We start from the raw sequence: 26,116 nt of genomic DNA, 5'->3' as shown, positions 1-26,116 counted from the left end.
CTTTCGAGAATTCCCTTGTGCTGCCTCAGTTGGATCTCCTTCACTTGACAGGGGGGTACCCGAGCAGCGACCCTCCCCAGCTCTAGCCCAACTCCTACTTACCTGCCAGGTGAGATACTATGATCACGTAGGTGCTTCTCCCAGGGCAAGGCTCACCCATTGCACTCTGGGTGTGCTGCTCCTGCGATTTCCCCAAATGTGGGAAACTTGACTGCATAATTTGTGTTTCCCCTGGTCGGCTCTCGTATAATTCAGATCTCTTTGTCTCAGGTCTCTCTCCAGCCTAGTTTGCTGTCTGTTTCCACTTCTCTTTTCTTAAGTGCCTTCCAATGCACAATGCAAACTACAGGTAGTGCTGCAGGGCCCACACCCTTTTACTTGCCGTACAGAGCAGCTCTGGAGCTGTTACAGTGCCCAGCTGCTGCAAGAAATCAGCTTGAATGCTTCAGGGGCTGGGGCATAGCAAACATGAGCCCCACACCGAAGGAGGGTGGGGATGTTTAATGCGAACTAAGGGTCATCCAAGCGCCGCAAAAGGCCGCCATGCCCTGCATACCCCTTTTCTCTTTTCATATGCAGATGAGGGTTCCAGCCAACTTTGGCCCACTGCTTGGATGACATCACCGTATGCAAATCCGTCTTCTGCAGAACTTCCCCCAGGAATGCTTGTACTAGTTGTTGCATTTGGTTTGTTGTTTGGGGGTGCTTCAGTATTAGGCAGCCTTCTGCCCTCCCATGTTCATCTGAAAATATGTGTTCTCCCTGCAGTTGTTGTCCCCAGATGGGAGTTCCCTTGTGCTGCCTCAGTTGAATCTCCTTTACTTGACAGAGATGTGCCTGAGCAGCGGCCCTCCCCAGCCCTATCCCAAATCATACTTATTTTGCATAGGAGATACCATGGTCATGAAGATTGTTCTCCGAGGGTGAGGTTCATTCATTGCATTTTGGGTATGCTGACCCCTGTGATTTCCCCAAATGTGGGAAACTCGACTGCATTATTTGTGGTAGTGGGGGACTGTGTTTGTGCTTTCCTCTGGTCAGCTCTGGTAAAAATCAGATTTCTTTATATCAGATCTTCCTCTAGCCTTGTTCTTCTTTCGAGAGTTCCCTTGTGCTGCCTCAGTTGGATCTCTTTCACTTGAGAGGGGGGTGCCCGAGCAGCGACCCTCCCCAGCTCTAGCCCAACTCCTACTTACCTGCCAGGTGAGATACTATGATCATGAAGGTGCTTCTCCCAGGGTAAGGCTCACCCATTGCACTCTGGTTGTGCTGCCCCTGCGATTTCCCCAAATGTGGGAAACTTGACTGCATAATTTGTGTTTCCCTTGGTCATCTCTCGTATAATTCAGATCTCTTTGTCTCAGGTCTCTCTCCAGCCTAGTTTGCTGTCTGTTTCCACTTCTCTTTTCTTGAGCCCCTGCCTTCTATGCCCTTGTGCACTCTCCTGACTTCTCCTGTCTGCTTACTTTGTGCCTTCCAACGCACAATGCGAACTACAGGTAGTGCTGCAGGGCCCACATCCTTTTACTTGCCTTACAGAGCAGCTCTGGAGCTGTTACAGTGCCCAGCTGCTGCAAGAAATCAGCTTGAATACTTCAGGGGCTGGGGCATAGCCAACATGAGCCCCACACCGAAGGAGAATGGAGGTGTTTAATGCGAACTAGGGGTCATCCAAGCACCGCAAAAGGCCGCCATGCCCTGCATAACCCTTTTCTCTTTTCATATGCAGATGAGGGTTCCAGCCAACTTTGGCCCACTGCTTGGATGACATCACCGTATGCAAATCCGTCTTCTGCAGACCTTCTCCCAGGAATGCTTTTACTAGTTGTTGCATTTGGTTTGTTGTTTGGGGGTGCTTCAGTATTAGGCAGCCTTCTGCCCTCCCATGTTCATCTGAAAATATGTGTTCTCCCTGCAGTTGTTGTCCCCAGATGAGAGTTCCCTTGTGCTGCCTCAGTTGAATCTCCTTTACTTGACAGAGATGTGCCTGAGCAGCGGCCCTCCCCAGCCCTATCCCAAATCATACTTATTTTGCATAGGAGATACCATGGTCATGAAGATTGTTCTCCCAGGGTTAGGTTCATTCATTGCATTCTGGGTATGCTGACCCCTGTGATTTCCCCAAATGTGGGAAACTCAACTGCATTATTTGTGGTAGTGGGGGACTGTGTTTGTGCTTTCCTCTGGTCAGCTCTGGTAAAAGTCAGATTTCTTTGTCTCAGATCTTCCTCTAGCCTTGTTCTTCTTTCGAGAGTTCCCTTGTGCTGCCTCAGTTGGATCTCCTTCACTTGACAGGGGGGTGCCCGAGCAGCGACCCTCCCCAGCTCTAGCCCAACTCCTACTTACCTGCCAGGTGAGATACTATGATCATGTAGGTGCTTCTCCCAGGGCAAGGCTCACCCATTGCACTCTGGGTGTGCTGCTCCTACGATTTCCCCAAATGTGGGACACTTGATTGCATAATTTGTGTTTCCTCTGGTCGGCTACTCGTATAATTCAGATCTCTTTGTCTCAGGTCTCTCTTTAGCCTAGTTTGCTGTCTGTTTCCACTTCTCTTTTCTTGAGCCCCTGCCTTCTATGCCCTTGTGCACTCTCCTGACTTCTCCTGTCTGCTTACTTTGTGCCTTCCAACGCACAATGCAAACTACAGGTAGTGCTGCAGGGCCAACACCCTTTTACTTGCCTTACAGAGCAGCTCTGGAGCTGTTACAGTGCCCAGCTGCTGCAAGAAATCTGCTTGAATGCTTCAGGGGATGGGGCATGGCCAACATGAGCCCCACACCAAAGGAGGGTGGAGGTGTTTAATGCAAACTAGGGGTCATCCAAGCACCGCAAAAGGCCGCCATGCCCTGCACGCCCCTTTTCTCTTTTCATATGCAGATGAGGGTTGAAGCCAACTTTGACCAACTGCTTGGATGACATCACCGTATGCAAATCCGTCTTCTGCAGAACTTCCCCCAGGAATGCTTGCACTAGTTGTTGCATTTGGTTTGTTGTTTGGGGGTGCTTCAGTATTAGGCAGCCTTCTGCCCTCCCATGTTCATCTAAAAATATGTGTTCTCCCTGCAGTTGTTGTCCCCAGATGAGAGTTCCCTTGTGCTGCCTCAGTTGAATCTCCTTTACTTGACAGAGATGTGCATGAGCAGCGGCCCTCCCCAGCCCTATTCCAAATCATACTTATTTTGCATAGGAGATACCATGGTCATGAAGATTGTTCTCTCAGGGTGAGGTTCATTCATTGCATTTTGGGTATGCTGACCCCTGTGATTTCCCCAAATGTGGGAAACTTGACTGCATTATTTGTGGTAGTGGGGGACTGTGTTTGTGCTTTCCTCTGGTCAGCTCTGGTAAAAGTCAGATTTCTTTGTCTCATATTTTACTCTAGCCTTGTTCTTCTTTCGAGAGTTCCCTTGTGCTGCCTCAGTTGGATCTCCTTCACTTGACAGGGGGGTACCCGAGCAGCGACCCTCCCCAGCTCTAGCCCAAATCCTACTTACCTGCCAGGTGAGATACTATGATCATGAAGGTGCTTCTCCCAGGGCAAGGCTCACCCATTGCACTCTGGGTGTGCTGCTCCTGCGATTTCCCCAAATGTGGGAAACTTGACTGCATAATTTGTGTTTCCCCTGGTCGGCTCTCGTATAATTCAGATCTCTTTGTCTCAGGTCTCTCTCCAGCCTAGTTTGCTGTCTGTTTCCACTTCTCTTTTCTTGAGCCGCTCTCTTCTATGCCCTTGCGCACTATCCTGACTTCTCCTCCTCTCTGCTTACTTTGTGCCTTCCAAAGCACAATGCGAACTACAGGTAGTGCTGCAGGGCCCACACCCTTTTACTTGCCTTACAGAGCAGCTCTGGAGCTGTTACAGTGCCCAGATGCTGCAAGAAATCAGCTTGAATGCTTCAGGGGCTGGGGCATAGCCAACATGAGCCCCACACCGAAGGAGGGTGGAGGTGTTTAATGCGAACTAGGGGTCATCCAAGCGCCGCAAAAGGCCGCCATGCCCTGCACGCCCCTTGTCTCTTTTCATATGCAGACGAGGGTTGAAGCCAACTTTGACCCACTGCTTGGATGACATCACCATATGCAAATCCGTCTTCTGCAGAACTTCCCCCAGGAATGCTTGTACTAGTTGTTGCATTTGGTTTGTTGTTTGGGGGTGCTTCAGTATTAGGCAGCCTTCTGCCCTCCAATGTTCATCTGAAAATATGTGTTCTCCCTGCAGTTGTTGTCCCCAGATGAGAGTTCCCTTGTGCTGCCTCAGTTGAATCTCCTTTACTTGACAGAGATGTGCATGAGCAGCGGCCCTCCCCAGCCCTATTCCAAATCATACTTATTTTGCATAGGAAATACCATGGTCATGAAGATTGTTCTCCCAGGGTGAGGTTCATTCATTGCATTCTGGGTATGCTGACCTCTGTGATTTCCCCAAATGTGGGAAACTCGACTGCTTTATTTGTGGTAGTGGGGGACTGTGTTTGTGTTTTCCTCTGGTCAGCTCTGGTAAAAGTCAGATTTCTTTGTTTCAGATCTTCCTCTAGCCTTGTTCTTCTTTCGAGAGTTCCCTTGTGCTGCCTCAGTTGGATCTCCTTCACTTGACAGGGGGGTGCCCGAGCAGCGACCCTCCCCAGCTCTAGCCCAACTCCTACTTACCTGCCAGGTGAGATACTATGATCATGAAGGTGCTTCTCCCAGGGCAAGGCCCACCCATTGCACTCTGGGTGTGCTGCCCCTGCGATTTCCCGAAATGTGGGAAACTTGACTGCATAATTTGTGTTTCCCCTGGTCGGCTCTCGTATAATTTAGATCTCTTTGTCTCAGGTCTCTCTCCAGCCTAGTTTGCTGTCTGTTTCCACTTCTTTTTTCTTGAGCCCCTCCCATCTATACCCTTGTGCACTATCCTGACTTCTCCTCCCGTCTGCTTACTTTGTGCCTTCCAATGCACAATGCAAACTACAGGTAGTGCTGCAGGGCCCACACCCTTTTACTTGCCTTACAGAGCAGCTCTGGAGCTGTTACAGTGCCCAGCTGCTGCAAGAAATCAGCTTGAATGCTTCAGGGGCTGGGGCATAGCCAACATGAGCCCCACACCGAAGGAGGGTGGAGGTGTTTAATGCAAACTAGGGGTCAGACAAGCGCCGCAAAAGGCCACCATGCCCTGCACGCCCCTTTTCTGTTTTCATATGCAGACGAGGGTTGAAGCCAACTTTGACCCACTGCTTGGATGACATCACCATATGCAAATCCATCTGCGGCAGGCCTTCCCCCAGGAATGCTTGCACTAGTTGTTGCATTTGGTTTGTTGTTTGGGGGTGCTTCAGTATTAGGCAGCCTTCTGCCCTCCCATGTTCATCTGAAAATATATGTTCTCCCTGCAGTTGTTGTCCCCAGATGAGAGTTCCCTTGTGCTGCCTCATTTGAATCTCCTTTACTTGACAGAGATGTGCCTGAGCAGCGGCCCTCCCCAGCCCTATCCCAAATCATACTTATTTTGCATAGGAGATACCATGGTCATGAAGATTATTCTCCCAGGGTGAGGTTCATTCATTGCATTCTGGGTATGCTGACCCCTGTGATTTCCCCAAATGTGGGAAACTCGACTGCTTTATTTGTGGTAGTGGGGGACTGTGTTTGTGTTTTCCTCTGGTCAGCTCTGGTAAAAGTCAGATTTCTTTGTTTCAGATCTTCCTCTAGCCTTGTTCTTCTTTCAAGAGTTCCCTTGTGCTGCCTCAGTTGGATCTCCTTCACTTGACAGGGGGGTGCCCGAGCAGCGACCCTCCCCAGCTCTAGCCCAACTCCTACTTACCTGCCAGGTGAGATACTATGATCATGAAGGTGCTTCTCCCAGGGCAAGGCTCACCCATTGCACTCTGGGTGTGCTGCCCCTGCGATTTCCCCAAATGTGGGAAACTTGACTGCATAATTTGTGTTTCCCCTGGTCGGCTCTCATATAATTCAGATCTCTTTGTCTCAGGTCTCTCTCCAGCCTAGTTTGCTGTCTGTTTCCACTTCTTTTTTCTTGAGCCCCTCCCTTCTATACCCTTGTGCACTATCCTGACTTCTGCTCCCGTCTGCTTACTTTGTGCCTTCCAATGTACAATGCAAACTACAGGTAGTGCTGCAGGGCCCACACCCTTTTACTTGCCTTACAGAGCAGCTCTGGAGCTGTTACAGTGCCCAGCTGCTGCAAGAAATCAGCTTGAATGCTTCAGGGGATGGGGCATGGCCAACATGAGCCCCACACCAAAGGAGGGTGGAGGTGTTTAATGCGAACTAGGGGTCATCCAAGCACCGCAAAAGGCCGCCATGCCCTGCATGCCCCTTTTCTCTTTTCATATGCAGATGAGGGTTGAAGCCAACTTTGACCCACTGCTTGGATGACATCAAAGTATGCAAATCCGTCTTCTGCAGAACTTCCCCCAGGAATGCTTGCACTAGTTGTTGCATTTGGTTTGTTGTTTGGGGGTGCTTCAGTATTATGCAAGCCTTCTGCCCTCCCATGTTCATCTGAAAATATGTGTTCTCCCTGCAGTTGTTGTCCCCAGATGAGAGTTCCCTTGTGCTGCCTCAGTCGAATCTCCTTTACTTGACAGAGATGTGCATGAGCAGCGGCCCTCCCCAGCCCTATTCCAAATCATACTTATTTTGCATAGGAGATACCATGGTCATGAAGATTGTTCTCCCAGGGTGAGGTTCATTCATTGCATTTTGGGTATGCTGACCCCTGTGATTTCCCCAAATGTGGGAAACTTGACTGCATTATTTGTGGTAGTGGGGGACTGTGTTTGTGCTTTCCTCTGGTCAGCTCTGGTAAAAGTCAGATTTCTTTGTCTCAGATTTTCCTCTAGCCTTGTTCTTCTTTCGAGAGTTCCCTTGTGCTGCCTCAGTTGGATCTCCTTCACTTTACAGGGGGGTACCCGAGCAGCGACCCTCCCCAGCTCTAGCCCAACTCCTACTTACCTGCCAGGTGAGATACTATGATCATGAAGGTGCTTCTCCCAGGGCAAGGCTCACCCATTGCACTCTGGGTGTGCTGCCCCTGCGATTTCCCCAAATGTGGGAAACTTGACTGCATAATTTGTGTTTCCCCTGGTCGGCTCTCGTATAATTCAGATCTCTTTGTCTCAGGTCTCCCTCCAGCCTAGTTTGCTGTCTGTTTCCACTTCTCTTTTCTTGAGCCGCTCCCTTCTATGCCCTTGCGCACTATCCTGACTTATCCTCCTGTCTGCTTACTTTGTGCCTTCAAACGCACAATGCGAACTACAGGTAGTGCTGCAGGGCCCACACCCTTTTAGTTGCCTTACAGAGCAGCTCTGGAGCTGTTACAGTGCCCAGCTGCTGCAAGAAATCAGCTTGAATGCTTCAGGGGCTGGGGCAGAGCCAGCATGAGCCCCACACAAAAGGAGGGTGGGGGTGTTTAATGCGAACTAAGGGTCATCCAAGCACCGCAAAAGGCCGCCATGCCCTGCATGCCCCTTTTCTCTTTTCATATGCAGATGAGGGTTCCAGCCAACTTTGGCCCACTGCTTGGATGACATCACCGTATGCAAATCCGTCTTCTGCAGACCTTCCCCCAGGAATGCTTGTACTAGTTGTTGCATATGGTTTGATATTTGATGGTGCTTCAGTATTAGGCAGCCTTCCGCCCTCCCATGTTCATCTGAAAAGATGTGGTCTCCCTGCAGTTGTTGTCCCCAGACGAGAGTTCCCTTGTGCTTCCTCAGTTGAATCTCCTTAACTTGACGGGGGAGGGGCTGCCCGAGCAGCCACCCTCCCCAGCCCTATCCCAACTCATACTTATTTTGCAAATGAGATCTCTTGATCATGAAGATTGTTCTCACAGGGTGAGGTTCATCCATTATATTTTAAAATAGGAAGGTACAAATTACATATTTGAATTGCATCTATGTGTTGGATTCAAATGTGTCCCCCCCCCTTCCTTTCTCAATTGTGCCCGTCAGCAGCTATTCTAAGGTTGCTGCCAATGGGTGTGACACATTAATTTCTTCTGTGGGGTACACTGGACTCCACAAGGATTCACATTGGGGTGTAGAGTAGGATCTTGATCTGAGGCACCAACCGGCTCAAAGCTTTTGACTGTTCCCAAGAAGCTCAGTGCATTCTCCTCTATAACCCCGCTTCCATGAACAGGGAGCTCAGTTTGTAGTTGGTGCCTTCAGTAGCAGGCCACTTAACAGGGGCCTGCCTCAGGCAGCCTATTCTTAGCTATTAATTTTGACAAGAAAAGAAGAACTTGTTTTATGAGAATCTACAAGGGCTGCAGCAGGCTAGGTCTAATAGACATCTTTACTGCAGCTTCATCACTCCCAGCGGCGCTGTATACTCCCGTGCCCTGGTTGCTGGGTCACTGCAGCGGAGGCTCCGGTTTCTTCCTAAGGTCAGTCACACACACACCGCCCTTCCGGATCACGAGGCCGCTGATGAAGGGGAGCGTGGCCGTAGGGGGTGGACCGTGTGCGCACTGGCGTGGACACTGATTACTGGGCAGCCGCTCCACTAGCCACCAGGTACAGTTAAGGAGCACAGGTCTGGGGGTTTTTCTCCTATATTAAACCAATTTTGTACTGCCCGCAGCGCATTGTGATAGGTAATAGGGCCTGATTCAGGTTGGATTGCAATCACAATAAGCGATCCAACTGCAAAAATTGCTAAGAGCATACGCATGTGCCTGCATTTTCTGCGGCACCCCGCAGAGAATGCGATCGCCTCTGCCTGTCAATCGGGGCAGGGGGGGAGAGGGGGGTCAGCAACACTCCATTTCCAAGTCAGGGATGGAGCGGTGCGGGGGCAAGGCTTCAAAATGGGGTCTGCAATGGAGGAGACACAGGGGGCGTGGTCACAGCGGCTGTATGACATCACATTCAGCCGCTGTGATCACAAAAATGGTGGCGGCTTCCTGCGCGCACATACAGTCTGCACCAGCAGGAGGCTACACCATTTTTTATGATCACGCTGAACTGCAGTGCGACTGCAATTACAGCATGGTCAAGAAGGGAGGCGTCATGCTGGGTGGCCATTAGAGATGAGCGGGTTCGGTTCCTCGGAATCCGAACCCGCCCGAACTTCACCCTTTTTTGCACGGGTCCGAGCAGACTCGGATCCTCCCGCCTTGCTCGGTTAACCCGAGCGCGCCCGAACGTCATCATCCCGCTGTCGGATTCTCACGAGACTCGGATTCTATATAAGGAGCCGCGCGTCGCCGCCATTTTCACACGTGCATTGAGATTGATAGGGAGAGGACGTGGCTGGCGTCCTCTCCGTTTAGATTAGAAGATAGAGACGAGTGACATTTGATTTACTACTAATTTGGGGAGCAGTTGAACTTGTCAGGAGTACTCAGTAGTGCAGAGTTTTGCTGATAGTGACCACCAGTTTTATTATTTATAATCCGTTCTCTGCCTGAAAAAAAACGATACACATACCATATATGTGCTCAGCCTCAGTGTGCTGCATGATATATCATCTATGTATATCTGACTGTGCTGAGTACTCACTGCTCACACAGCTTAATTGTGGGGGAGACTGGGGAGCAGTTATAGCAGGAGTACAGTGCACACTTTTGCTGCCAGTGTGACCACCAGTATATTGTCTGCCTGAAAAAGTTAAACACTCCTGTGGTGTTTTTTTTTTTTATTCTATAAACGCATTCTGCTGACAGTGTCCAGCAGGTCCGTCATACATTATATTATATAAATATTTACCTGCAGTAGTGTTATATTTTTTTTTCATCTCTATCATCTTTATCATCTCTATATAAGCAGACGCAGTACGGTAGTCCACGGCTGTGGCTATCTCTGTGTCGTCAGTGCTCGTCCATAATTGTATACCTACCTACCTGTGGTGGTTTTTTTTTTTCTATCTTCTTCATACTAGTAGTTTAGGAGTCTGCTGACAGTGTCCACCAGGTCCGTCATTATATTATATACCTACAGTAGTAATATATTTAGTATATTATCTATACTAGCAGACGCAGTACTGTAGTCCACGGCTGTACCTACCTCTGTGTCGTCACTCGTCCATAATTGTATACCTACCTGTGGTGGGTTTTTTTTTTCTATCTTCTTCATACTAGTAGTTTAGCAGTCTGCTGACAGTGTCCACCAGGTCCGTCATTATATTATATACCTACAGTAGTAATATATTTAGTATATTATCTATGCTAGCAGACGCAGTACGGTAGGCCACGGCTGTGGCTATCTCTGTGTCGTCAGTGCTCGTCCATAATTGTATACCTACCTACCTGTGGTGGGGTTTTTTTTCTATCTTCTTCATACTAGTAGTTTAGGAGTCTGCTGACAGTGTCCACCAGGTCCGTCATTATATTATATACCTACAGTAGTAATATATTTAGTATATTATCTATACTAGCAGACGCAGTACGGTAGTCCACGGCTGTACCTACCTCTGTGTCGTCACTCGTCCATAATTGTATACCTACCTGTGGTGAAGTTTTTTTTCTATCTTCTTCATACTAGTAGTTTAGCAGTCTGCTGACAGTGTCCACCAGGTCCGTCATTATATAATATATACCTACAGTAGTTATATATATATTTTTTTTATATCATTAATTATCATCTCTATACTAGCAGACGCAGTACGGTAGTCCACGGCTGTAGCTACCTCTGTGTCGTCAGTCACTCGTCATCCATAAGTATACTAGTATCCATCCATCTCCATTGTTTACCTGAGGTGCCTTTTAGTTGTGCCTATTAAAATATGGAGAACAAAAATGTTGAGGTTCCAAAAATAGGGAAAGATCAAGATCCACTTCCACCTCGTGCTGAAGCTGCTGCCACTAGTCATGGCCGAGACGATGAAATTCCATCAACGTCGTCTGCCGAGGCCGATGCCCAATGTCATAGTACAGAGCATGTAAAATTCAAAACACAAAAGATCAGTAAAAAAAGGACTCAAAAATCTAAATAAAAGTCGTCGGAGGAGAAGCGTAAACTTGCCAATATGCCATTTACCACACGGAGTGGCAAGGAACGGCTGAGGCCCTGGCCTATGTTCATGGCTAGTGGTTCAGCTTCACATGAGGATGGAAGCACTCAGCCTCTCGCTAGAAAAATGAAAAGACTTAAGCTGGCAAAAGCACAGCAAAGAACTGTGCGTTCTTCAAAATCACAAATCCACAAGGAGAGTCCAATTGTGTCAGTTGCGATGCCTGACCTTCCCAACACTGGACGTGAAGAGCATGCACCTTCCACCATTTGCACACCCCCTGCAAGTGCTGGAAGGAGCACCCGCAGTCCAGTTCCTGATAGTCAGATTGAAGATGTCAGTGTTGAAGTACACCAGGATGAGGAGGATATGGGTGTTGCTGGCGCTGGGGAGGTGAGGTGGTTTGTTTAAGTCAGGCACCCGGGGAGACACCTGTTGTCCGTGGGAGGAATATGGCCATTGACATGCCTGGTGAAAATACCAAAAAAAAATGCTCTTCGGTGTGGAAGTATTTCAACAGAAATGCGAACAACAGGTGTCAAGCCGTGTGTTGCCTTTGTCAAGCTGTAATTAGTAGGGGTAAGGACGTTAACCACCTCGGAACATCCTCCCTTATACGTCACCTGCAGCGCATTCATCATAAGTCAGTGACAAGTTCAAAAACTTTAGGCGACAGCGGAAGCAGTCCACTGACCAGTAAATCCCTTCCTCTTGTAACCAAGCTCACGCAAACCACCCCACCAACTCCCTCAGTGTCAATTTCCTCCTTCCCCAGGAATGCCAATAGTCCTGCAGGCCATGTCACTGGCAATTCTGATGAGTTCTCTCCTGCCTGGGATTCCTCCGATGCATCCTTGAGTGTAACGCCTACTGCTGCTGGCGCTGCTGTTGTTGCTGCTGGGAGTCGATGGTCATCCCAGAGGGGAAGTCGTAAGACCACTTTTACTACTTCCACCAAGCGATTGACTGTCCAACAGTCCTTTGCAAGGAAGATGAAATATCACAGCAGTCATCCTGCTGCAAAGCGGATAACTGAGGCCTTGGCATCCTGGGCGGTGAGAAACGTGGTTCCGGTATCCATCATTACTTCAGAGCCAACTATAGACTTGATTGAGGTACTGTGTCCCCGGTACCAAATACCATCTAGGTTCCATTTCTCTAGGCAGGCGATACCGAAAATGTACACAGACCTCAGAAAAAGACTCACCAGTGTCCTAAAAAATGCAGTTGTACCCAATGTCCACTTAACCACGGACATGTGGACAAGTGGGGCAGGGCAGACTCAGGACTATATGACTGTGACAGCCCACTGGGTAGATGTATTGACTCCCGCCGCAAGAACAGCAGCGGCGGCACCAGTAGCAGCATCTCGCAAACGCCAACTCTTTCCTAGGCAGGCTACGCTTTGTATCACCGCTTTCCAGAATACGCACACAGCTGAAAACCTCTTACGGCAACTGAGGAAGATCATCGCAGAATGGCTTACCCCAATTGGACTCTCCTGTGGATTTGTGGCATCGGACAGCGCCAGCAATATTGTGCGTGCATTATATCTGGGCAAATTCCAGCACGTCCCATGTTTTGCACATACCTTGAATTTGGTGGTGCAGAATTATTTAAAAAACGACAGGGGTGTGCAAGAGATGCTGGCGGTGGCCAGAAGAATTGCGGGACACTTTCGGCGTACAGGCACCACGTACAGAAGACTGGAGCAACACCAAAAACGCCTGAACCTGCCCTGCCATCATCTGAAGCAAGAAGTGGTAACGAGGTGGAATTCAACCCTCTATATGCTTCAGAGGATGGAGGAGCAGCAAAAGGCCATTCAAGCCTATACATCTAACCACGATATAGGAGGTGGAATGCACCTGTCTCAAGCGCAGTGGAGAATGATTTCAACGTTGTGCAAGGTTCTGCAACCTTTTGAACTTGCCACACGTGAAGTCAGTTCAGACACTGCCAGCCTGAGTCAGGTCATTCCCGTCATCAGGCTTTTGCAGAAGAAGCTGGAGACATTGAAGGAGGAGCTAAGACAGAGCGATTCCGCTAGGCATGTGGGACTTGTGGATGGAGCCCTTCATTCGCTTAACCAGGATTCACGGGTGGTCAATCTGTTGAAATCAGAGCACTACATTTTGGCCACCGTGCTCGATCCTAGATTTAAAACCTACGTTGTATCTCTCTTTCCGGCAGACACAAGTCTGCAGGGGTTCAAAGACCTGCTGGTGAGAAAATTATCAAGTCAAGTGGAACTTGATCGGTCAACAGCTCCTCCTTCACATTCTCCCGCAATTGGGGGTGCGAGGAAAAGGCTCAGAATTCCGAGTCCACCCGCTGGCGGTGATGCAGGGCAGTCTGGAGCGACTGCTGATGCTGACATCTGGTCCGGACTGAAGGACCTGCCAACGATTACGGACATGACGTCTACTGTCACTGCATATGATTCTCTCACCATTGAAAGAATGGTGGAGGATTATATGAGTGACCGCATCCAAGTAGGCACGTCAGACAGTCCGTACGTATACTGGCAGGAAAAAGAGGCAATTTGGAGGCCCTTGCACAAACTGGCTTTATTCTACCTAAGTTGCCCTCCCACAAGTAGTACTCCGAAAGAGTGTTTAGTGCCGCCGCTCACCTTGTCAGCAATCGGCGTACGAGGTTACTTCCAGAAAATGTGGAGAAGATGATGTTCATTAAAATGAATTATAATCAATTGCTCCGTGGAGACATTGACCAGCAGCAATTGCCTCCACAAAGTACACAGGGAGCTGAGATGGTAGATTCCAGTGGGGACGAATTGATAATCTGTGAGGAGGGGGATGTACACGGTGATGAATCGGAGGATGATGATGAGGTGGACATCTTGCCTCTGTAGAGCCAGTTTGTGCAAGGAGAGATTAATTGCTTCTTTTTTGGTGGGGGTCCAAACCAACCCGTCATTTCAGTCACAGTCGTGTGGCAGACCCTGTCACTGAAATGATGGGTTGGTTAAAGTGTGCATGTCCTGTTTATACAACATAAGGGTGGGTGGGAGGGCCCAAGGACAATTCCATCTTGCACCTCTTTTTTCTTTCATTTTTCTTTGCGTCATGTGCTGTTTGGGGAGTGTTTTTTGGAAGGGCCATCCTGCGTGACACTGCAGTGCCACTCCTAGATGGGCCAGGTGTTTGTGTCGGCCACTTGGGTCGCTGAGCTTAGTCACACAGCTACCTCATTGCGCCTCTTTTTTTCTTTGCGTCATGTGCTGTTTGGGGAGTGTTTTTTGGAAGGGCCATCCTGCGTGACACTGCAGTGACACTCCTAGATGGGCCAGGTGTTTGTGTCGGCCACTTGGGTCGCTGAGCTTAGTCACACAGCTACCTCATTGCGCCTCTTTTTTTCTTTGCGTCATGTGCTGTTTGGGGAGTGTTTTTTGGAAGGGCCATCCTGCGTGACACTGCAGTGCCACTCCTAGATGGGCCAGGTGTTTGTGTCGGCCACTTGGGTCGCTGAGCTTAGTCACACAGCTACCTCATTGCGCCTCTTTTTTTCTTTGCGTCATGTGCTGTTTGGGGAGTGTTTTTGGAAGGGCCATCCTGCGTGACACTGCAGTGCCACTCCTAGATGGGCCAGGTGTTTGTGTCGGCCACTTGGGTCGCTGAGCTTAGTCACACAGCTACCTCATTGCGCTCTTTTTTTCTTTGCGTCATGTGCTGTTTGGGGAGTGTTTTTTGGAAGGGCCATCCTGCGTGACACTGCAGTGCCACTCCTAGATGGGCCAGGTGTTTGTGTTGGCCACTTGGGTCGCTGAGCTTAGTCACACAGCTACCTCATTGCGCCTCTTTTTTCTTTGCGTCATGTGCTGTTTGGGGAGTGTTTTTTTGGAAGGGCTATCCTGCGTGACACTGCAGTGCCACTCCTAGATGGGCCAGGTGTTTGTGTCGGCCACTTGGGTCGCTGAGCTTAGTCATCCAGCGACCTCGGTGCAAATTTTAGGACTAAAAATAATATTGTGAGGTGTAAGGTGTTAAGAATAGACTGAAAATGAGTGGAAATTATGGTTATTGAGGTTAATAATACTTTGGGATCAAAATGACTCCCAAATTCTATGAACAAGGGAAAATGTCATCATCCCGCTGTCGGATTCTCGCGAGATTCGGATTCCATATAAAGAGCTGCGCGTTGCCGCCATTTTTACTCGTACATTGAAGAGAGAGCGGAGAGGACGTGGCTATGTTCTCTCAGTGAAATCTCAATATCAGTGCTCAGTATCAGTGGATACTTATTGCTGCTCAGTAATACTAGTAGTGTGTCTCTCCTGCTCAGTGTCAGTTCTCAGTAGTATCCTCATCAGTGCTCAGTATCACTGCTCATTGTCTTGTGCTGCATTGTTGTGCTCAGCATACTACAGTACATTACTAATAGTCCAGTGCTGCATCTTGCTGCTCAGTGTCAGTTCTAGTATCCTCATCAGTGCTCACTATCACTGCTCATTGCATTGTGGTGTTCTGTATACTACAGTAACATAGTAATATAGTAACATATAGTAACATAGTTTTTGAGGTTGAATAGAGGCAAATTGCCCATCGTGTTCAACCTGTTTTAAGTTGTGATGATTCTACATACTTGCTTAATAATGTATTATGACTAGTTAGCTACTACAACTCATGTTACCCCCGGATTAACCATGTTGATATTTTAAGTATTATAAACTTGGATAGCTTTTTCATTCAGATCAGAAATGTATCCATTCCTTTTTTAAATCCAATTACAGAGTCCGCCATTACCACCTTCCCTGGCAGGGAATTCCACATCCTGATTGCCCTAACAGTGAAGATCATAGTATCTCACCTGGCAGGTAAGTAGGAGTTGGGCCAGAGTGGAGGATTGCTGCTCGGGCACCCCCTGTGAAGTGAAGGAGATCCAACTGAGGCAGCACAAGGGAACTCTCAAAAGAAGAACAAGGCTAGAGGAAGATCTGAGACAAAGAAATCTGACTTTTACCAGAGCTGACCAGAGGAAAGCACAAACACAGTCCCCCACTACCACAAATAATGCAGTCGAGTTTCCCACATTTTGGAAATCACAGGGGTCAGCATACCCAGAATGCAATGAATGAACCTCACCCTGGGAGAACAATCTTCATGACCATGGTATCGCCTATGCAAAATAAGTATGATTTGGGATAGGGCTGGGGAGGGCCGCTGCTCAGGCACATCTCTGTCAAGTATAGGAGATTCAACTGAGGCAGCACAAGGGAACTCTCATCTGGGGACAACAACTGCAGGGAGAACACATATTTTCAGATGAACATGGGAGGGCAGAAGGCTGCCTAATACTGAAGCACCCCCAAACAACAAACCAAATGCAACAACTAGTACAAGCATTCCTGGGGGAAGTTCTGCAGAAGACGGATTTGCATATGGTGATGTCATCCAAGCAGTGGGCCAAAGTTGGCTGGAACCCTCATCTGCATATGAAAAGAGAAAAGGGGCGTGCAGGGCATGGCGGCCTTTTGCGGCGCTTGGATGACCCCTAGTTCGCATTAAACACCTCCACCCTCCTTTGGTGTGGGGCTCATGTTGACAATGCCCCAGCCTCTGAAGCATTCAAGCTTATTTCTTACAGCAGCTTGGCACTGTAACAGCTCCAGAGCTGCTCTGTAAGGCAAGTAAAAGGGTGTGGGCCCCTGCAGCACTACCTGTAGTTTGCATTGTGCATTGGAAGGCACAAAGTAAGCAGACAGGAGGAGAAGTCAGGATAGTGCACAAGGGTATAAAAGGGAGGGGCTCAAGAAAAAAGAAGTGGAAACAGACAGCAAACTAGGCTGGAGAGAGACCTGAGACAAAGAGATCTGAATTATACGAGAGCTGACCAGGGGAAACACAAATTCTGCAGTCAAGTTTCCCACATTTGGGGAAATCGCAGGGGCAGCACACCCAGAGTACAATGGGTGAGCCTTGCCCTGGGAGAAGCACCTTCATGATCATAGTATCTCACCTGGCAGGTAAGTAGGAGTTGGGCTAGAGCTGGGGAGGGTCGCTGCTCGGGCACCCCCCTGTCAAGTGAAGGAGATCCAACTGAGGCAGCACAAGGGAACTCTCGAAAGAAGAACAAGGCTAGAGGAAGATCTGAGACAAAGAAATCTGACTTTTACCAGAGCTGACCAGAGGAAAACACAAAACACAGTCCCCCACTACAACAAATAATGCAGTCGAGTTTCCCACATTTGGGGAAATCACAGGGGTCAGCATACCCAGAATGCAATGAATGAACCTCACCCTGGGAGAACAATCTTCATGACCATGGTATCGCCTATGCAAAATAAGTATGATTTGGGATAGGGCTGGGGAGGGGCCGCTGCTCAGGCACATCTCTGTCAAGTAATGGAGATTCAACTGAGGCAGCACAAGGGAACTCTCATCTGGGGACAACAACTGCAGGGAGAACACATATTTTCAGATGAACATGGGAGGGCAGAAGGCTGCCTAATACTGAAGCACCCCCCAAACAACAAACCAAATGCAACAACTAGTGCAAGCATTCCGGGGGGAAGGCCTGCAGCAGATGGATTTGCATATGGTGATGTCATCCAAGCAGTGGGTCAAAGTTGGCTTCAACCCTCATCTGCATATGAAAAGAGAAAAGGGGCGTGCAGGGCATGGCGGCCTTTTGCGGCGCTTGGATGACCCCTAGTTCGCATTAAACACACCTCCACCCTCCTTTGGTGTGGGGCTCATGTTGACAATGCCCTAGCCCCTGAAGCATTCAAGCTGATTTCTTACAGCAGCTTGGCACTGTAACAGCTCCAGAGCTGCTCTGTAAGGCAAGTAAAAGGGTGTGTAGTTTGCATTGTGCATTGGAAGGCACAAAGTAAGCAGACAGGAGGAGAAGTCAGGATAGTGCACAAGGGTATAAAAGGGAGGGGCTGAAGAAAAAAGAAGTGGAAACAGACAGCAAACTAGGCTGGAGAGAGACCTGAGACAAAGAGATCTGAATTATACGAGAGCCGACCAGGGGAAACACAAATTATGCAGTCAAGTTTCCCACATTTGGGGAAATCGCAGGGGCAGCACACCCAGAGTGCAATGGGTGAGCCTTGCCCTGGGAGAAGCACCTTCATGATCATAGTATCTCACCTGGCAGGTAAGTAGGAGTTGGGCTTGAGCTGGGGAGGGTCGCTGCTCGGGCACCCCCCCTGTCAAGTGAAGGAGATCCAACTGAGGCAGCACAAGGGAACTCTCGAAAGAAGAACAAGGCTAGAGGAAGATCTGAGACAAAGAAATCTGACTTTTACCAGAGCTGACCAGAGGAAAACACAAACACAGTCCCCCACTACCACAAATAATGCAGTCGAGTTACCCACATTTGGGGAAATCACAGGGGTCAGCATACCCAGAATGCAATGAATGAACCTCACCCTGGGAGAATAATCTTCATGACCATGGTATCTCCTATGCAAAATAAGTATGATTTGGAATAGGGCTGGGGAGGGCCGCTGCTCAGGCACATCTCTGTCAAGTAAAGGAGATTCAACTGAGGCAGCACAAGGGAACTCTCATCTGGGGACAACAACTGCAGGGAGAACACATATTTTCAGATGAACATGGGAGGGCAGAAGGCTGCCTAATACTGAAGCACCCCCAAACAACAAACCAAATGCAACAACTAGTGCAAGCATTCCTGGGGGAAGGCCTGCCGCAGATGGATTTGCATATGGTGATGTCATCCAAGCAGTGGGTCAAAGTTGGCTTCAACCCTCATCTGCATATGAAAAGAGAAAAGGGGCGTGCAGGGCATGGCGGCCTTTTGCGGCGCTTGGATGACCCTTAGTTTGCATTAAACACCCCCACCCTCCTTCGGTGTGGGTCTCATGTTGGCCATGCCCCAGCCCCTGAAGCATTCAAGCTGATTTCTTGCGGCAGCTTGGCACTGTAACAGCTCCAGAGCTGCTCTGTAAGGCAAGTAAAAGGTTGTGGGCCCTGCAGCACTACCTGTAGTTTGCATTGTGCATTGGAAGGCACAAAGTAAGCAGACAGGAGGAGAAGTCAGGATAGTGCACAAGGGTATAAAAGGGAGGGGCTCAAGAAAAAAGAAGTGGAAACAGACAGCAAACTAGGCTGGAGAGAGACCTGAGACAAAGAGATCTGAATTACACGAGAGCCGACCAGGGGAAACACAAATTCTGCAGTCAAGTTTCCCACATTTGGGGAAATCGCAGGGGGCAGCACACCCAGAGTGCAATGGGTGAGCCTTGCCCTGGGAGAAGCACCTTCATGATCATAGTATCTCACCTGGCAGGTAAGTAGGAGTTGGGCTAGAGCTTGGGAGGGTCGCTGCTCGGGCACCCCCCTGTCAAGTGAAGGAGATCCAACTGAGGCAGCACAAGGGAACTCTCGAAAGAAGAACAAGGCTAGAGGAAGATCTGAGACAAAGAAATGTGACTTTTACCAGAGCTGACCAGAGGAAAACACAAACACAGTCCCCCACTACAACAAATAATGCAGTCGAGTTTCCCACATTTGGGGAAATCACAGGGGTCAGCATACCCAGAATGCAATGAATGAACCTCACCCTTGGAGAACAATCTTCATGACCATGGTATCTCCTATGCAAAATAAGTATGATTTGGGATAGGGCTGGGGAGGGCCGCTGCTCAGGCACATCTCTGTCAAGTAAAGGAGATTCAACTGAGGCAGCACAAGGGAACTCTCATCTGGGGACAACAACTGCAGGGAGAACACATATTTTCAGATGAACATGGGACGGCAGAAGGCTGCCTAATACTGAAGCACCCCCAAACAACAAACCAAATGCAACAACTAGTGCAAGCATTCCTGGGGGAAGGCCTGCAGCAGATGGATTTGCATATGGTGATGTCATCCAAGCAGTGGGTCAAAGTTGGCTTCAACCCTCGTCTGCATATGAAAAGAGAAAAGGGGCGTGCAGGGCATGGCGGCCTTTTGCGGCGCTTGGATGACCCCTAGTTCGCATTAAACACCTCCACCCTCCTTCGGTGTGGGGCTCATGTTGGCTATGCCCCAGCCCCTGAAGCATACAAGCTGATTTCTTGCAGCAGCTGGGCACTGTAACAGCTCTAGAGCTGCTCTGTACGGCAAGTAAAAGGGTGTGGGCCCTGCAGCACTACCTGTAGTTTGCATTGTGCTTTGGAAGGCACAAAGTAAGCAGACGGGAGAAGTAAGGATAGTGCGCAAGGGCATAGAAGGGAGCGGCTCAAGAAAAGAGAAGTGGAAACAGACAGCAAACTAGGCTGGAGAGAGAGACCTGAGACAAAGAGATCTGAATTATACGAGAGCCGACCAGGGGAAACACAAATTATGCAGTCAAGTTTCCCACATTTGGGGAAATCGCAGGAGCAGCACACCCAGAGTGCAATGGGTGAGCCTTGCCCTGGGAGAAGCACCTTCATGATCATAGTATCTCACCTGGCAGGTAAGTAGGAGTTGGGCTTGAGCTGGGGAGGGTCGCTGCTCGGGCACCCCCCCTGTCAAGTGAAGGAGATCCAACTGAGGCAGCACAAGGGAACTCTCGAAAGAAGAACAAGGCTAGAGGAAGATCTGAGACAAAGAAATCTGACTTTTACCAGAGCTGACCAGAGGAAAACACAAACACAGTCCCCCACTACCACAAATAATGCAGTCGAGTTACCCACATTTGGGGAAATCACAGGGGTCAGCATACCCAGAATGCAATGAATGAACCTCACCCTGGGAGAATAATCTTCATGACCATGGTATCTCCTATGCAAAATAAGTATGATTTGGAATAGGGCTGGGGAGGGCCGCTGCTCAGGCACATCTCTGTCAAGTAAAGGAGATTCAACTGAGGCAGCACAAGGGAACTCTCATCTGGGGACAACAACTGCAGGGAGAACACATATTTTCAGATGAACATGGGAGGGCAGAAGGCTGCCTAATACTGAAGCACCCCCAAACAACAAACCAAATGCAACAACTAGTGCAAGCATTCCTGGGGGAAGGCCTGCCGCAGATGGATTTGCATATGGTGATGTCATCCAAGCAGTGGGTCAAAGTTGGCTTCAACCCTCATCTGCATATGAAAAGAGAAAAGGGGCGTGCAGGGCATGGCGGCCTTTTGCGGCGCTTGGATGACCCTTAGTTTGCATTAAACACCCCCACCCTCCTTCGGTGTGGGTCTCATGTTGGCCATGCCCCAGCCCCTGAAGCATTCAAGCTGATTTCTTGCGGCAGCTTGGCACTGTAACAGCTCCAGAGCTGCTCTGTAAGGCAAGTAAAAGGTTGTGGGCCCTGCAGCACTACCTGTAGTTTGCATTGTGCATTGGAAGGCACAAAGTAAGCAGACAGGAGGAGAAGTCAGGATAGTGCACAAGGGTATAAAAGGGAGGGGCTCAAGAAAAAAGAAGTGGAAACAGACAGCAAACTAGGCTGGAGAGAGACCTGAGACAAAGAGATCTGAATTACACGAGAGCCGACCAGGGGAAACACAAATTCTGCAGTCAAGTTTCCCACATTTGGGGAAATCGCAGGGGGCAGCACACCCAGAGTGCAATGGGTGAGCCTTGCCCTGGGAGAAGCACCTTCATGATCATAGTATCTCACCTGGCAGGTAAGTAGGAGTTGGGCTAGAGCTTGGGAGGGTCGCTGCTCGGGCACCCCCCTGTCAAGTGAAGGAGATCCAACTGAGGCAGCACAAGGGAACTCTCGAAAGAAGAACAAGGCTAGAGGAAGATCTGAGACAAAGAAATGTGACTTTTACCAGAGCTGACCAGAGGAAAACACAAACACAGTCCCCCACTACAACAAATAATGCAGTCGAGTTTCCCACATTTGGGGAAATCACAGGGGTCAGCATACCCAGAATGCAATGAATGAACCTCACCCTTGGAGAACAATCTTCATGACCATGGTATCTCCTATGCAAAATAAGTATGATTTGGGATAGGGCTGGGGAGGGCCGCTGCTCAGGCACATCTCTGTCAAGTAAAGGAGATTCAACTGAGGCAGCACAAGGGAACTCTCATCTGGGGACAACAACTGCAGGGAGAACACATATTTTCAGATGAACATGGGACGGCAGAAGGCTGCCTAATACTGAAGCACCCCCAAACAACAAACCAAATGCAACAACTAGTGCAAGCATTCCTGGGGGAAGGCCTGCAGCAGATGGATTTGCATATGGTGATGTCATCCAAGCAGTGGGTCAAAGTTGGCTTCAACCCTCGTCTGCATATGAAAAGAGAAAAGGGGCGTGCAGGGCATGGCGGCCTTTTGCGGCGCTTGGATGACCCCTAGTTCGCATTAAACACCTCCACCCTCCTTCGGTGTGGGGCTCATGTTGGCTATGCCCCAGCCCCTGAAGCATACAAGCTGATTTCTTGCAGCAGCTGGGCACTGTAACAGCTCTAGAGCTGCTCTGTACGGCAAGTAAAAGGGTGTGGGCCCTGCAGCACTACCTGTAGTTTGCATTGTGCTTTGGAAGGCACAAAGTAAGCAGACGGGAGAAGTAAGGATAGTGCGCAAGGGCATAGAAGGGAGCGGCTCAAGAAAAGAGAAGTGGAAACAGACAGCAAACTAGGCTGGAGAGAGACCTGAGACAAAGAGATCTGAATTATACGAGAGCCGACCAGGGGAAACACAAATTATGCAGTCAAGTTTCCCACATTTGGGGAAATCGCAGGAGCAGCACACCCAGAGTGCAATGGGTGAGCCTTGCCCTGGGAGAAGCACCTTCATGATCATAGTATCTCACCTGGCAGGTAAGTAGGAGTTGGGCTAGAGCTGGGGAGGGTCGCTGCTCGGGTACCCCCCTGTCAAGTGAAGGAGATCCAACTGAGGCAGCACAAGGGAATTCTCGAAAGAAGAACAAGGCTAGAGGAAGATCTGAGACAAAGAAATCTGACTTTTACCAGAGCTGACCAGAGGAAAGCACAAACACAGTCCTCCACTACCACAAATAATGCAGTCGAGTTTCCCACATTTGGGGAAATCACAGGGGTCAGCATACCCAGAATGCAATGAATGAACCTCACCCTGGGAGAACAATCTTCATGACCATGGTATCTCCTATGCAAAATAAGTATGATTTGGGATAGGGCTGGGGAGGGCCGCTGCTCAGGCACATCTCTGTCAAGTAAAGGAGAGATGGTCTGCCAGATTACATAATGCATACCAGAGCCATAACTAGACTTTTTGGTGCTCTGTGACAGATAATTATATGCCCCCCCCCTCCCCATTTTTGCAATATGGACAAAAGGTGCATGCCTTCTGGGGAAGGGGCATAACAAGATTGGTCTCAGAGAAAGCACATGAGATATGAAGATATATCTAGTATACTTGGCACTCAATGGTTTGTGGTATTGCCGGGGTGCACTCCTTAAATGCATATACAGTCACACATGGCATGTTTGTGCAAATGGCATATCAGCAGTCAGCACTAACTGGTGACATGCCATTTGTACAAGTAAGCCATGTGTGACTATTATATAAATATGCTTTATTAAATAACACCTCAAACTATCATACCCAGGATTCAAACCTATAACCTGTTGAATTCTAATCAAACACCCTACCCATTGAGCTACTTGATCCTGCATCTATTCTAACCTCCAAAAACAGATTCAGTTGCATCTTCCAGCGTGTTTTGTTTGCGCCTTTGCAAATGTCTTACATCGACAAACTTATTTAGTACTATTTTGCAAATAGGGTTAGATTGTCGCAACATTGTGTTCCCTAATTGCTTGATTTTTTAAATGCAACAATTGATAAAGACACCTGATAATTGCTCTGTGGAGTCTTATTTTGTGTTTTGTGTTTAGTCTTTAGATCTGAATTTGAATGTACTTGTGAACTAACTTAATTTCCTACTTCTAAATTCATTCCTAAATTCACTACTTACATGAATCCTGTAGTTGGGCATTTTGGGACTTCGATTGTGGGCATTGTTTTGTGTCCAGACCAGCAGCAGGTGGTGTGCATTTGCTGGAAAGGCATCGAAGACCTCCGATATGCTGCATCTCCTGATGTGTGTCTCCCTCAAGTGGCTGTCAGCAAATGCCTGCTAGACATGCATCATAGAACAGGCATGCTAAAACATGGGTCTTCAACCTGCGACCCTCCAGCTGCTGTGGAACTACACATCCCAGCATGCCCTGCCTCAGTTTTAGCATACCTTAATAGCAAAACTGTGGCAGGGCATGCTGGGATGTGTAGTTTCACAGCAGCTGGAGGGCCACAGGATGAAGACCCATGTGCTAGAGCCAAGCCAGCTAGAGCTGGGTGGTTGGGTGGGTGGTGTGTCGGATGTGGAGCACATGCAAATGATTGTGTATCATCCAGCTAGTGAGAGAGAAAACTCATGCAGGAGTGTGCCTGCTTGTCAGTGGGTTATGCACCTTGCCAGACGTTAAATCTACATAGAGCAGCTGGAGGGGACAAGAGCAGGTTTGCAAAATATAGATAGAAGAGCATATATGCTGGCGCATTCTCCATGATTGTGTCAGCTTATGTTTTGGTGCACTGCACTTTCCTCCACTAAGTTTTAGCCATTTTTGTTAAGCTCAAGTGTAGTTGCTTCTCGGCCTTTTGGCTGTGATCTTGTATCGTGGATGAAGGGTCTGCTGGAGGGAGGGATTGTTTTCTTCATTGGCGAAAGACCAAAGATATTCCAGGATGGAAGGCTTGGGAACACTATCTGTTTTTCAGTTGTGGAAGAGCACAGAGGTCGGATTGGACTACATTCTATAGTAAAGGATATCTTTCTATTTATTGACCCTCCCCTTATATGTGTCTGTGTTACAATAAAGCTTCGGTTTTGTGAATCCCTCACCCTCTTACACTCCACACCCATAGCCTTATTAACTGTTGTATTATTGTATAGTTTAAATGTATAGTGCAGTTCATGATTTATAGTGTAGGCTGGCCTGTGCTGTAGTTCTTGAACTGTACTATACCGTCAGCATTTGTATTGTGTTTTGGCTGTGCTGCAACACTGTATTTATGTGTGTAATGTTTATGTATGTTTTTTTTTATGCCAATAAAGACTGCTTTTTCAAGCCAATATCTGAAAACAATCAATGTTTATCTTTGATGGCAATAAAAGTGGTATGATATTTGATGCTTTTGAAATCCAATATCTGATATGTCCCCTATCTGGGAACCATATATTAAATGGCTTTTCAGAAAAGGGAGATGGGAGAAGAGCTTTCAGTACTTGTAGGACCGATGCACATAAAGAAGCAAAAAAACATACATAAACATTACACACATAAGTACCGCGTTGCGGCACAGCCAAAACACAATAGAAATGCTGACGGTATAGTACAGTTCAAGAACTACAGCACAGGCCAGCCTACACTATAAATCATGAACTGCACTATACATTTAAACTGTACAATAATACAACAGTTAATAAGGCTATGGGTGTGGAGTGTAAGAGGGTGAGGGATTCACAAAACCGAAGCTTTATTGTAACACAGACACATATAAGGGGAGGGTCAATAAATAGAAAGATATCCTTTACTACAGAATGTAGTCCAATCCGGTCTTTCAACTCTTCCACAATTGAAAAACGGATAGTGTTCCCAAGCCTTCCATCCTGGAATATCTTTGGTCTTTCGCCAATGAAGAAAGCAATCCCTCCCTCCAGCAGACCCTTCAACCACAATACAAGATCACAGCCAAAAGGCCGAGAAGCAACTACACTTGAGCTTAACAAAAATGGCTAAAACTTAGTGGAGGAAAGTGCAGTGCACCAAAACATAAGCTGACACAATCATGGAGAATGCGCCAGCATATATGCTCTTCTATCTATATTTTGCAAACCTGCTCTTGTCCCCTCCAGCTGCTCTATGTAGATTTAACGTCTGGCAAGGTGCATAACCCACTGACAAGCAGGCACACTCCTGCATGAGTTTTCTCTCTCACTAGCTGGATGATACACAATCATTTGCATGTGCTCCACCTCCGACACACCACCCACCCAACCACCCAGTCACCAGAGCCACCCACAAACCAACTGGCTCCGTGATTTAATTTGCACAGTGTAGTCATCCAGGCAGCATGTCCTTCTCAATGGAAGGATCTCTGGTTCCATGGAATCTTCCGCATTGGAATGCTGCGGAACAAAAAGGATTTAAATATTCAGCTTGCTAGCATTCAATGTACCTGTGGCTTGG

The 26,116-nt window shown here is 48.4% G+C and overlaps 24 non-coding genes and 2 pseudogenes across 24 annotated transcripts; 13 read left to right on the top strand and 13 right to left on the bottom strand.

Moving 5' to 3' along the window:
• Positions 1-94: 94 nt before the first annotated feature.
• Positions 95-257, top strand: LOC135047960 (U1 spliceosomal RNA). Its single transcript, XR_010239922.1, has one exon. It is a non-coding gene; the product is annotated as a U1 spliceosomal RNA (small nuclear RNA).
• Positions 258-872: 615 nt separating this feature from the next.
• Positions 873-1,036, top strand: LOC135047987 (U1 spliceosomal RNA). Its single transcript, XR_010239942.1, has one exon. It is a non-coding gene; the product is annotated as a U1 spliceosomal RNA (small nuclear RNA).
• Positions 1,037-1,188: 152 nt separating this feature from the next.
• On the top strand, positions 1,189-1,351 carry LOC135047963 (U1 spliceosomal RNA). Its single transcript, XR_010239925.1, has one exon. It is a non-coding gene; the product is annotated as a U1 spliceosomal RNA (small nuclear RNA).
• A 671-nt stretch (positions 1,352-2,022) lies between these two features.
• On the top strand, positions 2,023-2,186 carry LOC135047952 (U1 spliceosomal RNA). The gene has a single exon (XR_010239916.1). It is a non-coding gene; the product is annotated as a U1 spliceosomal RNA (small nuclear RNA).
• A 152-nt stretch (positions 2,187-2,338) lies between these two features.
• LOC135047968 (U1 spliceosomal RNA) lies at positions 2,339-2,502 on the top strand. The gene has a single exon (XR_010239930.1). It is a non-coding gene; the product is annotated as a U1 spliceosomal RNA (small nuclear RNA).
• Positions 2,503-3,173: 671 nt separating this feature from the next.
• On the top strand, positions 3,174-3,337 carry LOC135048019 (U1 spliceosomal RNA). The gene has a single exon (XR_010239973.1). It is a non-coding gene; the product is annotated as a U1 spliceosomal RNA (small nuclear RNA).
• Positions 3,338-3,489: 152 nt separating this feature from the next.
• LOC135047953 (U1 spliceosomal RNA) lies at positions 3,490-3,652 on the top strand. Its single transcript, XR_010239917.1, has one exon. It is a non-coding gene; the product is annotated as a U1 spliceosomal RNA (small nuclear RNA).
• Positions 3,653-4,326: 674 nt separating this feature from the next.
• On the top strand, positions 4,327-4,490 carry LOC135048036 (U1 spliceosomal RNA). The gene has a single exon (XR_010239990.1). It is a non-coding gene; the product is annotated as a U1 spliceosomal RNA (small nuclear RNA).
• A 152-nt stretch (positions 4,491-4,642) lies between these two features.
• Positions 4,643-4,784, top strand: LOC135047971 (U1 spliceosomal RNA; annotated as a pseudogene).
• Positions 4,785-5,479: 695 nt separating this feature from the next.
• LOC135048025 (U1 spliceosomal RNA) lies at positions 5,480-5,643 on the top strand. Its single transcript, XR_010239979.1, has one exon. It is a non-coding gene; the product is annotated as a U1 spliceosomal RNA (small nuclear RNA).
• Positions 5,644-5,795: 152 nt separating this feature from the next.
• On the top strand, positions 5,796-5,937 carry LOC135047958 (U1 spliceosomal RNA; annotated as a pseudogene).
• A 696-nt stretch (positions 5,938-6,633) lies between these two features.
• LOC135047999 (U1 spliceosomal RNA) lies at positions 6,634-6,797 on the top strand. Its single transcript, XR_010239953.1, has one exon. It is a non-coding gene; the product is annotated as a U1 spliceosomal RNA (small nuclear RNA).
• A 152-nt stretch (positions 6,798-6,949) lies between these two features.
• Positions 6,950-7,112, top strand: LOC135048051 (U1 spliceosomal RNA). Its single transcript, XR_010240005.1, has one exon. It is a non-coding gene; the product is annotated as a U1 spliceosomal RNA (small nuclear RNA).
• An 8,843-nt stretch (positions 7,113-15,955) lies between these two features.
• LOC135048033 (U1 spliceosomal RNA) lies at positions 15,956-16,118 on the bottom strand. Its single transcript, XR_010239987.1, has one exon. It is a non-coding gene; the product is annotated as a U1 spliceosomal RNA (small nuclear RNA).
• A 675-nt stretch (positions 16,119-16,793) lies between these two features.
• Positions 16,794-16,956, bottom strand: LOC135047967 (U1 spliceosomal RNA). The gene has a single exon (XR_010239929.1). It is a non-coding gene; the product is annotated as a U1 spliceosomal RNA (small nuclear RNA).
• Positions 16,957-17,108: 152 nt separating this feature from the next.
• Positions 17,109-17,273, bottom strand: LOC135048038 (U1 spliceosomal RNA). The gene has a single exon (XR_010239992.1). It is a non-coding gene; the product is annotated as a U1 spliceosomal RNA (small nuclear RNA).
• Positions 17,274-17,932: 659 nt separating this feature from the next.
• On the bottom strand, positions 17,933-18,095 carry LOC135048050 (U1 spliceosomal RNA). Its single transcript, XR_010240004.1, has one exon. It is a non-coding gene; the product is annotated as a U1 spliceosomal RNA (small nuclear RNA).
• Positions 18,096-18,248: 153 nt separating this feature from the next.
• LOC135048032 (U1 spliceosomal RNA) lies at positions 18,249-18,412 on the bottom strand. Its single transcript, XR_010239986.1, has one exon. It is a non-coding gene; the product is annotated as a U1 spliceosomal RNA (small nuclear RNA).
• Positions 18,413-19,086: 674 nt separating this feature from the next.
• LOC135048042 (U1 spliceosomal RNA) lies at positions 19,087-19,250 on the bottom strand. Its single transcript, XR_010239996.1, has one exon. It is a non-coding gene; the product is annotated as a U1 spliceosomal RNA (small nuclear RNA).
• Positions 19,251-19,402: 152 nt separating this feature from the next.
• On the bottom strand, positions 19,403-19,566 carry LOC135048023 (U1 spliceosomal RNA). The gene has a single exon (XR_010239977.1). It is a non-coding gene; the product is annotated as a U1 spliceosomal RNA (small nuclear RNA).
• Positions 19,567-20,239: 673 nt separating this feature from the next.
• LOC135047951 (U1 spliceosomal RNA) lies at positions 20,240-20,402 on the bottom strand. Its single transcript, XR_010239915.1, has one exon. It is a non-coding gene; the product is annotated as a U1 spliceosomal RNA (small nuclear RNA).
• Positions 20,403-20,555: 153 nt separating this feature from the next.
• On the bottom strand, positions 20,556-20,719 carry LOC135048031 (U1 spliceosomal RNA). The gene has a single exon (XR_010239985.1). It is a non-coding gene; the product is annotated as a U1 spliceosomal RNA (small nuclear RNA).
• Positions 20,720-21,393: 674 nt separating this feature from the next.
• On the bottom strand, positions 21,394-21,557 carry LOC135048041 (U1 spliceosomal RNA). Its single transcript, XR_010239995.1, has one exon. It is a non-coding gene; the product is annotated as a U1 spliceosomal RNA (small nuclear RNA).
• A 152-nt stretch (positions 21,558-21,709) lies between these two features.
• Positions 21,710-21,873, bottom strand: LOC135048022 (U1 spliceosomal RNA). Its single transcript, XR_010239976.1, has one exon. It is a non-coding gene; the product is annotated as a U1 spliceosomal RNA (small nuclear RNA).
• Positions 21,874-22,544: 671 nt separating this feature from the next.
• Positions 22,545-22,707, bottom strand: LOC135047950 (U1 spliceosomal RNA). Its single transcript, XR_010239914.1, has one exon. It is a non-coding gene; the product is annotated as a U1 spliceosomal RNA (small nuclear RNA).
• Positions 22,708-22,859: 152 nt separating this feature from the next.
• Positions 22,860-23,023, bottom strand: LOC135048035 (U1 spliceosomal RNA). Its single transcript, XR_010239989.1, has one exon. It is a non-coding gene; the product is annotated as a U1 spliceosomal RNA (small nuclear RNA).
• Between the last annotated feature and the right edge of the window lie 3,093 nt (positions 23,024-26,116).

Source organism: Pseudophryne corroboree, unplaced genomic scaffold (assembly GCF_028390025.1).
Source record: "Pseudophryne corroboree isolate aPseCor3 unplaced genomic scaffold, aPseCor3.hap2 scaffold_944, whole genome shotgun sequence".
NCBI classification, from domain to species: Eukaryota; Metazoa; Chordata; class Amphibia; order Anura; family Myobatrachidae; genus Pseudophryne; species Pseudophryne corroboree.
The sequence above is the reverse complement of the archived record's forward strand: the minus strand, read 5'-3'. Positions and strand labels throughout refer to the sequence as shown.